At 42.0% G+C, this 11755-nt stretch overlaps 1 long non-coding RNA gene across 1 annotated transcript; it reads left to right on the top strand.

The window, feature by feature from the left end:
* Window positions 1-5434: 5434 nt before the first annotated feature.
* Window positions 5435-7418, top strand: LOC126632023 (uncharacterized). The gene is made up of 2 exons (XR_007626543.1): window positions 5435-5564; window positions 5752-7418. It is a non-coding gene; the product is annotated as an uncharacterized LOC126632023 (long non-coding RNA).
* The last annotated feature ends 4337 nt before the right edge of the window (window positions 7419-11755 follow it).

An 11755-nucleotide genomic window follows, 5' to 3' on the forward strand; every position in this document is an offset into this window, starting at 1 on the left:
TCTGAATCTTTCGGAATCGGCAGCCACTGATGTTTTACTCTGCAGGGAACTTTGTAGGGGAAGTGGAGTGGCGGTGTAAGGCGATTTTCCTTTTCATTTTCCAGAAAGTTTTCTCGGGAACCAAACAGGTGGAGTGGCGGGAAGAGAACCTGTGATGATGTTTACAGATCCAAGATACAGTTATTTCAGCACAAAGAAACGAAACAGGCAATTGGGCTTTTTTTTTTTTAAAAAAAAAAATAAATCACTAAATAGTGTGACCACAGTCACAACCAATTCCAATACAGTCGAATAAGAAAACTTTTCTTGCCACATAATGTAAAGTCATTCTGAACATGGAAGTTATTAAAATTAAATTCAGTGCTAATGACTACATCCACAAAGAAATTTGCCTCATGTAAACGTGGTTCCAAGAAATGGAGTCAAAAGCCCCTTCCTTTAGCCAACAAAAGAGCATTCCTCAATGCTAAAGCCACAGCTATAGAAATGTTCTCTCCCAAGTTTCTTGCTCCAGCAACAATACGCAATTTGAATATGTTGGTTGACTTGGCAATTTGACATATTGTTAATATTTTCCTTTCACTCAAAATACCAAATTTATTGCTTCATTTATGTTTTTTTTTTTTTTTTTAACTCCGCCGTGTAAGTTTATCTTACATTGCCGGTCCCAAGCCCGGATAAAGGAGGAGGGGGAGGGCGTCAGGTAGTCGACAGCCGGCACTCCATGATCACGTCGAATGCTTATGAAAATGAATCCAGAACGAAATCGCGCTAAAGCTAGGGCGTCACCCGTAAGTGGCGCGCTATGTGGCCCGAGCACAGTGATAAGTGAGCAAGGGTCGCTGTATCTCCATCGGCACCCGGATGCAGTGTTAAATGAGCAAGGGGGCTATAGAAACTTCTTTTCGAACGACTCCACTCAAAGTTGTTTGGGAGCATATGCTCCTATCAACTTTACACGGGACACACAAAAGAAGTACTTTGATCCTATTAGACGGGGAATGGTGAAGAAGCTAGGACAGAAGGGTAGAGTTCAAGAGAGCAAAATGCGTTTAGGAACGTGGAATATAGGAACCTTGACGGGAAAATCTATGGAAGTAGTAGAAGTTATGGTGAGGAGAAGGATAAATATTATGTGCCTACAAGAAACTAAGTGGGTTGGTCGTAAGGCAAAGGATCTAGAAAACTCAGGGTTTAAACTATGGTATTCGGGCACAAATAGAACGAGAAACGGTGTTGGCATCATCGTGGACAAGACCTTGACACAAGATGTTGTAGATGTCAAGAGGGTAGGAGATAGAATCATGGCAATCAAGATTGTAATAGGACAAGAACTTATCAATGTGATTAGTGCGTACGCACCTCAAGTAGGGTTGGATACGAGTTCGAAGGAGAAATTTTGGGAAGACCTTGGAGACTTGGTGCAAGGAATTGCTCAGACGGAGAAGTTATTTATAGGAGGAGATTTAAATGGACACGTGGGCAGGGAGACAGGCAACTATGGAGGTTTTCATGATGGCCATGGTTTTGGGGAGAGAAACGAGGATGGGGAAGCTATCTTGGATTTTGCAATGGCATATGATCTCTTCTTAGCCAACACCTTCTTTAAGAAGAGAGAAGAACATGTGATCACCTACAAGAGTGGGTTGTCAAAAACACAAATAGATTTTCTTCTAATGAGGAAAGGGGATCGTATAACTTGTAAGGATTGCAAAGTTATACCAGGAGAAAGCGTGGCTAATCAACATCGCTTGTTGGTGATGGATGTACATATCAAAAGAGTGAGACAAAAGAACAAGACTTGGAAGTGCCCAAGGACTAGATGGTGGAATCTAAAAGAAGAAAAACAAGTCATTCTCAAAGAGAAAGTAATCACCCAGTGTGTGTGGGATAGAGAGGGGGAAGCTAACCAAATGTGGGATTCCATGGCTAGTTGTATCCAAAAAGTAGCAAAAGAGGTATTAGGAGAGTCCAAGGGCTTTGCCCCACACCAAAAGGAATCTTGGTGGTGGAATGAGGAGGTACAAACAAAGGTGAAGGCTAAGAAGGAATGTTGTAAAGCCTTGTACAAGGATAGGACCGATGAAAATGGTGAAAGGTATAGAAAAGCGAAGCAAGAGGCGAAGAAAGCTGTGAGAGAAGCTAAGTTAGCGGCTTATGACGATATGTATAAGCGACTAGATACCAAAGAAGGAGAGTTGAATATCTATAAACTAGCTAGAGCAAGGGAAAAGAAGACAAAGGACCTAAACCAAGTGAGGTGCATCAAGGATGAGGATGGAAAGGTTCTTGCTACAGAGAACGCGATTAAAGACAGATGGAAAGGTTATTTTCATAATCTTTTCAATGAAGGACATGAAAGGAGTGCTTCTTTAGGGGAGTTGAGTAACTCAGAAGAGTGTAGAAACTACTCTTTTTATCGTAGAATCCGGAAGGAAGAAGTGGTTGTAGCTTTGAAGAAGATGAAGCATAGAAAAGCAGTAGGCCCAGACGATATACCAATCGAAGCGTGGAAAGTTTTGGGAGAGACAGGTATAACATGGCTCACTGACCTTTTCAATAGGATTTTGAAAACGAAGAAGATGCCAAATGAGTGGCAAATGAGCACTTTGGTGCCTATCTACAAGAATAAGGGCGAAGTACAAAATTGCATGAACTATAGGGGTATTAAGCTAATGAGTCATACAATTAAGCTCTGGGAGAGAGTCATTGAGCATAGATTGAGGCAAGAGACACGGGTTTCGGACAACCAATTCGGGTTCATGCCAGGGCGCTCAACCATGGAGGCAATCTATCTCTTACGAAGATTGATGGAAAGATATAGAGATGGGAAAAAGGATTTACACATGGTCTTTATAGATTTGGAAAAAGCGTATGATAGGGTCCCAAGAGACATTCTTTGGAGGATTTTAGAGAAGAAAGGAGTACGAGTAGCATATATCCAAGCTATACAGGATATGTATGAAGGAGCAAAGACTGCCGTAAGAACTCATGAAGGACAAACCGAAAGCTTTCCCATAACTGTAGGATTACATCAAGGCTCATCCTTAAGTCCTTACCTTTTTGCGTTGGTAATGGATGAGTTAACAGGACATATTCAAGATGATATTCCTTGGTGTATGCTTTTTGCAGACGATATAGTGTTGATAGATGAAACTCAGGAAGGGGTAAATGCAAAGCTTAACCTTTGGAGAGAAGTGTTGGAATCTAAAGGTCTTCGCCTAAGCCGATCAAAGACAGAATATATGGAGTGCAAGGTCAGTGCAAATGGAGGCCAAAACGAGTTAGGGGTAAGGATCGGAGATCAAGAAATACCAAAGAGGGACCGTTTTCGTTACCTAGGATCTATCTTGCAAAAGAATGGAGAATTAGATGGAGATCTCAACCATAGAATACAAGCTGGATGGATGAAGTGGAAGAGTGCATCCGGCGTGTTGTGTGACCGTCGTATGCCACTGAACCTCAAGGGAAAATTTTATAGGACGGCAATAAGGCCGGCGATGCTGTATGGCACAGAATGTTGGGCGGTGAAGCATTAACACGTACACAAAATGGGTGTAGCGGAGATGAGGATGCTTCGTTGGATGTGTGGGCACACGAGAAAGGATAAGATTAGGAATGAGGATATTCGGGGTAAAGTAGGAGTAACCGAAATTGAAGGAAAGATGAGAGAAAATCGGTTACGGTGGTTTGGACATGTGCAAAGAAGGCCTACTGACGCTCCGATTAGAAGATGCAACTAGGGCCGAATGGGTAGAGGAAGACCTAGGAAAACTTTGGAAGAGACCATAAGAAAAGACTTAGAGTACTTGGATCTAACGGAGGACATGACACAGGACAGAACACAATGACGTTCTAAGATTCATATAGCCGATCCCACTCAGTGACTTGGATTTTCCAAGTCTCCAACCGAGAAGTTTTCCTCACTCGGGAAATTAAGGGAACACTACCTCAACCTACATGCTCCACTCACAAAGCTTCAACATACAAGCTTCAACAAAAGAAAATTCAAAGAACTTAGCGAAGAAGGCTTTGGTGTATTTAACACAATACGTTGAAATGAAGGAAAGCTTATTTATTGATATCCCCGATAAGTTACAAATATGTACATATACTTGAGTCAAAATAAACAAACAAGAGGGAGCCTTCACAAAGGTTGCTTAGGAGAAGTCTCAGCAGTCGGTAGAGCCCCAGAAAGAGAAGGCACCGAAGGGGGATCATTCGGAGCCTCAGTATTGGACAAAACCCTAGAAGGAGGAGGCATCAGAGGTTGATCATTTGGAGATTCATTATGCGGTACAGCCCCAGAAGACGAAGGCAATAAATGCCTTTGGAACAAACCCACAAATCTCTGATGATCAAGTAAAACCTGACCATCAGATTCCTTCATCTGGTCAAGCTTCCACTTCATGTTTGTAGCATAGTCATGTGCGAGCCGGTGCAACTGTTTATTCTCATGCTTGAGCCCTCTAATCTCCTGTTTGAGACTCATCACTTCAGCCGCCAATGATTCAACTTGGCGGGTTCGAGCAAATAGGCGTTGGGCCATATTAGACACAGAACCTGCACACTGAACACTGAGAGCTAGAGAATCTTTAACAGCCAACTCATCAGACCGTTTGGAAAGTAGTCTGTTATCTTTGGGAGTGAGAAGGTTCCTGGCCACTACCGCAGCGGTCATATCATTCTTCATCACGGAATCCCCAACGGTAAGAGGACCAGTAGGGGAGACGAAGGATGGGCGCCATATGTTGTCTGGAGAAGGCGGGGCTGCCTCTTCAACAAGGTTCAAGTCAAAATGACGGTCGGAGGGGCCAGACATTTTCAAAGGTGTTGAAGAAAGAAGAGGTCGGACAAATCAAGATCTTAGAAGTGCAAGAATGGAGCTTCTACTGGTGGATATTCAAGTGGCTTTGGAACTTAATGTCAGCCTTTATAAAAATCTGCACTCGACGAAGCTTCAGAAATCGAAGAGGCGTTTGCTTTCTCAAAAGCTGGGCGGCTCAGAGACCACGAGGGTCGATCTCAGAAATCGAAGAGGCGTTTGCTTTCTCAAAAGCTGGGCTGCTCAAAGACCACGAAGGCCGATCTCAGAAATCGAAGAGGCTTGCTTTCTCAAAAGCTGGGCTGCTCAGAGACCACGAGGGCCAATCTCAGAAATCGAAGAGGCACCTACTTTTCCAGCCTTGTCAGCATCTGTCACACGCATACTCAGCTTTGCGGAAATTATGGGCATTATGTCGAAGATTTCTGGCGAAGTAGAAAGCACATGAATCGTACTGTTCAATCACCCACTTCCCACACGCAACAGTAACTCATGGGTACCACAGATAACTTTGCCAAAGTTCTCTGACAAAGTTGAGACACGTGAAGCTTGCAGCTCCCGCTACATCGCTCTGACCAAGAAGGGTAAAAGAATTGCAAAGAAACAACATTAACAAAGTTTAGACACATAAATTTTGAAGGTCTAGCTACCATATTATTACCCACAAAGGTAAAGGAACAGTACCACTGCTGGATAATTGGAAAGTCCCGGTGTGTCAACCTCTGTGCTTCGTGGCAAGGTAGACTAGCAAACACTCCCAACAGGATTGCTTGCTCCAAAATCGAAGAGGCACCGCCCTCCGAATCTCGAGAGCCAGACTCCCAACATGATTACTTTCTCAAAAATCGAAGAGAGGGTAAAGGAACAGTACCACTGCTGGATAATTGGAAAGTCCCTGTGTGTCAACCTTTGTGCTTCGTGGCAAGGTAGACTAGCAAACATGCCCAACCTTTACTCACATTCGAGAAAACACTCCCAACAAGATTGCTTGCTCCAAAATCGAAGAGGCACCGCCCTCCGAATCTCGAGAGCCAGACTCCCAACATGATTACTTTCTCAAAAATCGAAGAGAGGGTAAAGGAACAGTACCACTGCTGGATAATTGGAAAGTCCCTTTGTGTCAACCTCTGTGCTTCGTGGCAAGGTAGACTAGCAAACATGCCCAACCTTTACTCACATTCGAGAAAACACTCCCAACAAGATTGCTTGCTTCAAAATCGAAGAGGCACTGCCCTTCAAATCTCGAGAGCCAGACTCCCAACATGATTACTTTCTCAAAAATCGAAGAGACAACGCTCTCCGAATCTCGAGAGCCAGACCCCCAGCAGGATTGCTTTCTCAAAAATCGAAGAGGCATCGTTCTCCGAATCTCGAGAGCCAGATCCCCGACAGGATTGCTTGTTCGAAAACCGAAGAGACACCACTTTCCCAACTTCAAGAGCTGGATCTCCTTGGATAAAGCTTGTCTGTAATCTTCACACGCAACATCAGCTTTCCAGAAACCACAGACCACTTTTTCAAAGTGCTCTGACAGAGTTAAAACATGTGAAGCTGGCAGCTCCCACTACCGTGCTATGACCAAGCAGGGTAAAGGAATAGCATTATTACTTGATGTTAGGGAGACTCCTATATATGTCGACCCCCATCCCTAACGGACAGGCCGACCTGCAAAAATGCTCAACCCTTTCTCTTATCGGAGAGGGCACTCCTAACGAAGCCTTTCGAAATATTCAGCTTTCTTTCCCCCCGATAATACCTCTGTAAACAAGCTATACTAGAGCAAGAATATCTCATATCATCAGGGTTAAAAGCAAGAGTATCCCATATCATGCTTTTTCCCTGTCTTTTCCTTTGGCCTTGTTCTTACCTGCAAGACAAGGAGAAAGAGAGCAATCAGTCAGCACTTGGAATCAAGCTTCCAGCCAGGAACTGACTGCCTGGAACCCCTTACCTGATTACTTACCTGGCATTGCTCTCGAGTACTCATCTTCAACATCTTATGCTTCCAGGGAAGATACCGCATCTGCCTGAGGAACAGATAGGGCAAGTGAGAAGGATACAAGGAAGCATGTGGAGACAAGCGTAACAGCACACGTGCCGATACATCCACTACTCTGTCAAAAGCAAAAATATCCCATATCAGCAGGGTTGAACGTACTCTAGATTTGATGGACTTGTTTTGACCCTCAAATTCTTCAGTCGGCCTTATACTCTGGAGGAAACCAGAAAACCCCCCAGCCCGGTTCAAGAATAAGCCTGTGGAAAGTTACTTCTTCAAAAGCAAAAGTATCCGATATCATCTCTTCTCATTTTTCTTCTCTTTATCCTTCATGCTGCCTGCAAGATAGGGAGAATGTGAACAATCAGCCGGAGCTCTGATTGCTTACCTTGTCTGTCACCTCTTTCAGCAGATCCCCTAGCCCGGCGACTTGGGGAACTCCTACTACATGGTTTGTATCGCGCTTGACCAAGCCTGAAACTACAAGTAAGCTTCAAGTGAAATTGATACATTACCTTGTGCATCTCCACCAGTTATAGATACCACCCCTGGATGGAGGAAGAGTACTTCCAGAGAAGATGCCACATCTACCTATGAGACAGATAAGGCAAGTCAAGACGATACCACACTCCGGTACTTAGAAGTTTCGTGGTTACGAGATCTTTCTCCCACAATATTTCCTAATGTCATTTGTATTAAATCATTCACTTGTACTCACTAAAGGAGAGCTTGAACCTAGGTACTTGTGTAAACCCTTCACAATTAATGAGAACTCCTCTATTCCGTGGACGTAGCCAATCTGGGTGAACCACGTACATCTTGTGTTTGCTTTCCTATCTCTATCCATTTATATACTTATCCACACTAATGACCGGAGCAATCTAGCGAAGATCACAAAAAGTGACCGTTTTCACTACCTAGGATCTATCTTGCAAGAGAACGGAGAATTAGATGGAGATCTCAACTATAGAATACAAGCTGGATGGATGAAGTGTAAGAGTGCATCCGGCGTGTTGTGTGACCGTCGTAGGCCACTAAAGCTCAAGGGAAAATTTTATAGGACGACAATAAGGCCAGCGATGTTGTATGGCACAGAATGTTGGGCGGTGAAGCATCAACACGTACACAAAATGGGTGTAGCGGAGATGAGGATGCTTCGTGGGATGTATGGGCACACGAGAAAGGATAAGATTGGGAATGAGGATATCCGAGGTAAAGTAGGAGTAGCCAAAATTGAAGGAAATATGAGAGAAAATCGGTTCCGGTGGTTTGGACATGTGCAAAGAAAGTCTACTGACGCTCTGGTTCGAAAATGTGACTACGGGACAGAGGTTCAGGGCCGAAGGGGTAGAGGAAGACCTAGGAAAACTTTGGAAGAGACCCTAAGAAAAGACTTGAGTACTTGGATCTAACGGAGGACATGACACAAAACCGAGCGCAATGGCGTTCTAGGATTCATATAGCCGACCCCACTTAGTGGGAAAAGGCTTTGTTGTTGTTGTTGTTGTTGTATTTATGTTTTTTTTAAATAATAAAAGTTGGGTTGACATTGGTTTAAAAATAATAAAATAATATTTAAATATGATAGCTTTTAAGATAAGGCAAGTAGAATGCCTTTGGAAATAACAAAAACCATATTTGAATGCAGTTTTGACATCTCAGTTAGAATAAATAATACGTTATTTGTTACTGTTATATGTTATATGACATTTTTGACATCTTTTTTGGAGATCGTCTTAGCAGCTAGACCTGTGGTGATTTCGAATTGATATTTCATGCAAAAGATAAATCAATAAATAAATTAAAATTTAAAGCACGCACTTTTATGACTAACGATTTCGAAGGATAAAATTTGGGCTTCATAAATTTAGAATGTATAATTCTAGGCCCAATAGGAGATCATAAAATGTTGCTTTTATAGTCCACTGCCAGTAACCCAAATCAAGTGGGCTTTGGAATTTGATGATCTAAAATTAAACCAAAATTTGTTTAGTCGTCTAAATGGGCCTTCCTAATATCTCCTGTTTGTAATCAGTGTGTCACCCCTAAAAAAATCAAAAATAAAATTTAAAAATCAAAATATTAAAAAAACTATAGAAGCTTGCAAGTGTGGGCCTTGCCCAGGGCAATTATTATGTTCCATTGCATGTGGTGTTGGAGAGATTTTTTATGCGCAAGGAACATGATCTAGTGTATCGAACAGTGTTTCCGGCACACTAAAAAATTTCTCATAATGTTGATACAAAAACTCGATGTCACTAGAAATTATGAAATCGGACGATATGCATATTGAATCCATAAGAGCAACTTTACCCCCCATAAGGTAATAAATGCCCAAGCAATTGGGCAATAAGCAATTATTTTTTTTGTGAATAGCAGTGTTCTAAAATGCGGACAAGGCGGCACCTAGGCACGAAAAGAAAGAGAGCGTGAGGGAAGCGAGATAGAGAGAGAGAGAGAGAGCAATAAAAGGAGTCAAATAACAGTGCAATTGCTGGAAAAAAAAAATTTTGACCTGGGGAGCCGACAACATTTTCGAGGATCTTTGCTACGCTAGACTAGGTTTTGGAAAATTTTGTAGGGCAATAAGATAGGGAATGAGGCGGAGAAGACGATAAAGAATTAGGCGGAACAATCGAAGAAGAAGCGGAGGAAGAAGAAACGGGACAACCTAAAATAAGGGGTGTGATATCCACACACCCCTTTTTACTTCTCACACACCCTTCTAATTTTCGATCGTTGGATCAAATGAATTAAATAAGATCAACGAACAGAAATTAACAAAATGTGTGTGAAAAGTAAAAAGGGGTGTGTGGATAGCACACCCCCAAAATAAAAGCCTCCCAATTTCCAAGGCGTCAAAACCAACTCCTCTTATCTGATTGATTTCCACTACTTGGGCTTAAAACTTGAAACTTCAAATTCAACATGGATGGTTTTATTAACTGGTAGAAGAATGATGACAATGACAGACCTTGGTATTCTTAAACATTTTCTTAGCGAATATGTTGAGCAAAGGAAGTTGGGTGCTGCCTTCACAGTTGCAAAGCATATACCAAAATTGGGTGATCTGAGTCTACTAGTTGAAAACACTTCAGTTGAGCAATTTGGTTTGATCAGAAAGGTGGCAATCTTTATGGATTCCACTACCATTATTGGTGATGCAACATCAACAAATGGGTTGCAAGTCCATGGTGGGTCTCCATTTGACATTACAGGCAGAAATCATTTCTTGAAAAAGCAATTGCAAGGGCTGCAAATAGGAGCATGTTATGCGAAGCAAGCAATTGAGAAGTACAACTAGTTCTTCATTTTAACCTTGAGGACAAGGTTGTTCTTAAGGGGAAGGCAATGTTATGAACCTGATTAGCGTAATCATAGTTAGTCATTGAATTAGTTAGTTAAATGGGACTGTTACAAGTAATTAGGAAGATTTGTTAGATTCTGCTTGCTGGCAATGAGTTTGGGAGTACTATAAATAGTCCAATGTGTAATGGCTTTGCCCAGTGGTTAATTTGATAAAAAGAAATATAAACAAAAAAAAACATTTCAGAGCTCTGCTCTCTCTCTCCTCCTTCCCTTTCCTTCTCTATCCTCTGTGTTACTTGCAGGTTGATTAAAGGCTTAAAGATTTGGATCTTATCACCGCCGGAAAATTCGGGCACGGATTTCGATGAAGCAGCTAGGGCTTCTGAAAGGGGGAAGAGAAGATGGATCGGGTAGAAAATGAGACTCGAAGCTTTGAGTGAGGAAGATGAGGTGGAATTAGAGGAGAAAATGGAGAATTCCGGCCAATGTGGAGTCAATTGATAGAATTCGGCCGTCCCAGCTGGTTTTAGAAGGTAATTCAGTTCACCACTTGGAAAAGTTTTACTTTTTGATCATGTTTGGCTTCTGAGAAAAATGAAAAGCTTTCTCGTTTGTGACTTGTGTGGAAAGTAATAGAGAATAAGCGCCTTGTTTGGCTGCTGAGAAAATTTGATAGCCCAATTGAAAATCACAATCTGCTGAGTGTGACCATTCATCAAACACTTGCAGTGTAAGTGAATCAATTTTCACGAATCCAGCATCAGAAACAAGAATTGTGAAAATGAAATCATGGAAGCGATAGCCCATTGCAGCAAGTGTAACAACCGGAACTAAATATGAAGCATAATTCCCACTAGAGGAAGAACTCTCATTGTAGATGGTTATAGGACCAAATGAGGTTAACACCCAGAATTCTCAAGCCAATTGTTGAATCTGAGCTCTAATAACTGCACTATCAAACTTCCCCGGCAAGATATCAGCTTCATTTACACCCTCTAGTATATCCTGAAGTTGTGCAATAAGATAAGACAATCGCCCACTCCCCAAAACTATCAAACTAGTCAAGCCTTGTTCCATCTCCTTTATCTTTATGGCACTAGGAGCAACATCATTCATGTTCCCAACGACCTTCTTAGCCTCTTATGTTGACCCAAATTTAGTAAACCCATAACCTTTTCTGTTGACAGCTTCGAAATAGAGCAACAACTTAAAAGTTAACTCATCACCATTTTTGATATAATCAGAAAAATCTTCGTAGTGCCCTTGTCCTTGGGTATCTATCATAATAGAAATCCCCTTCTCATACAACCATTTGATCTTCCTAACCACATCGTGGTGCCACTCCCTCGTGTTGTGACACATATTGAGCCTTGCCATGTTAATCAAATAAAGTTCTTCCAAATTGTTTTGTGAACTCAGAAGTGACCCAAATGCATTGACACCATTTTCGTCCAAGGCATTGTCTGAAAAGTCAAGATACCTGAAGACATATCCTTCCAAGGCCGAAGAAAATTTGTGCATGACTTTAAGAGCCTCTTCTTCTGACCTCCCTGCAGTAAAATCTAAAAGGTCGACTTCATGCAATTGATCTTTGACAGATAACAAGATTGGCTCAGTAACAC

Source organism: Malus sylvestris, chromosome 1 (genome assembly GCF_916048215.2).
Source record: "Malus sylvestris chromosome 1, drMalSylv7.2, whole genome shotgun sequence".
NCBI classification, from domain to species: Eukaryota; Viridiplantae; Streptophyta; class Magnoliopsida; order Rosales; family Rosaceae; genus Malus; species Malus sylvestris.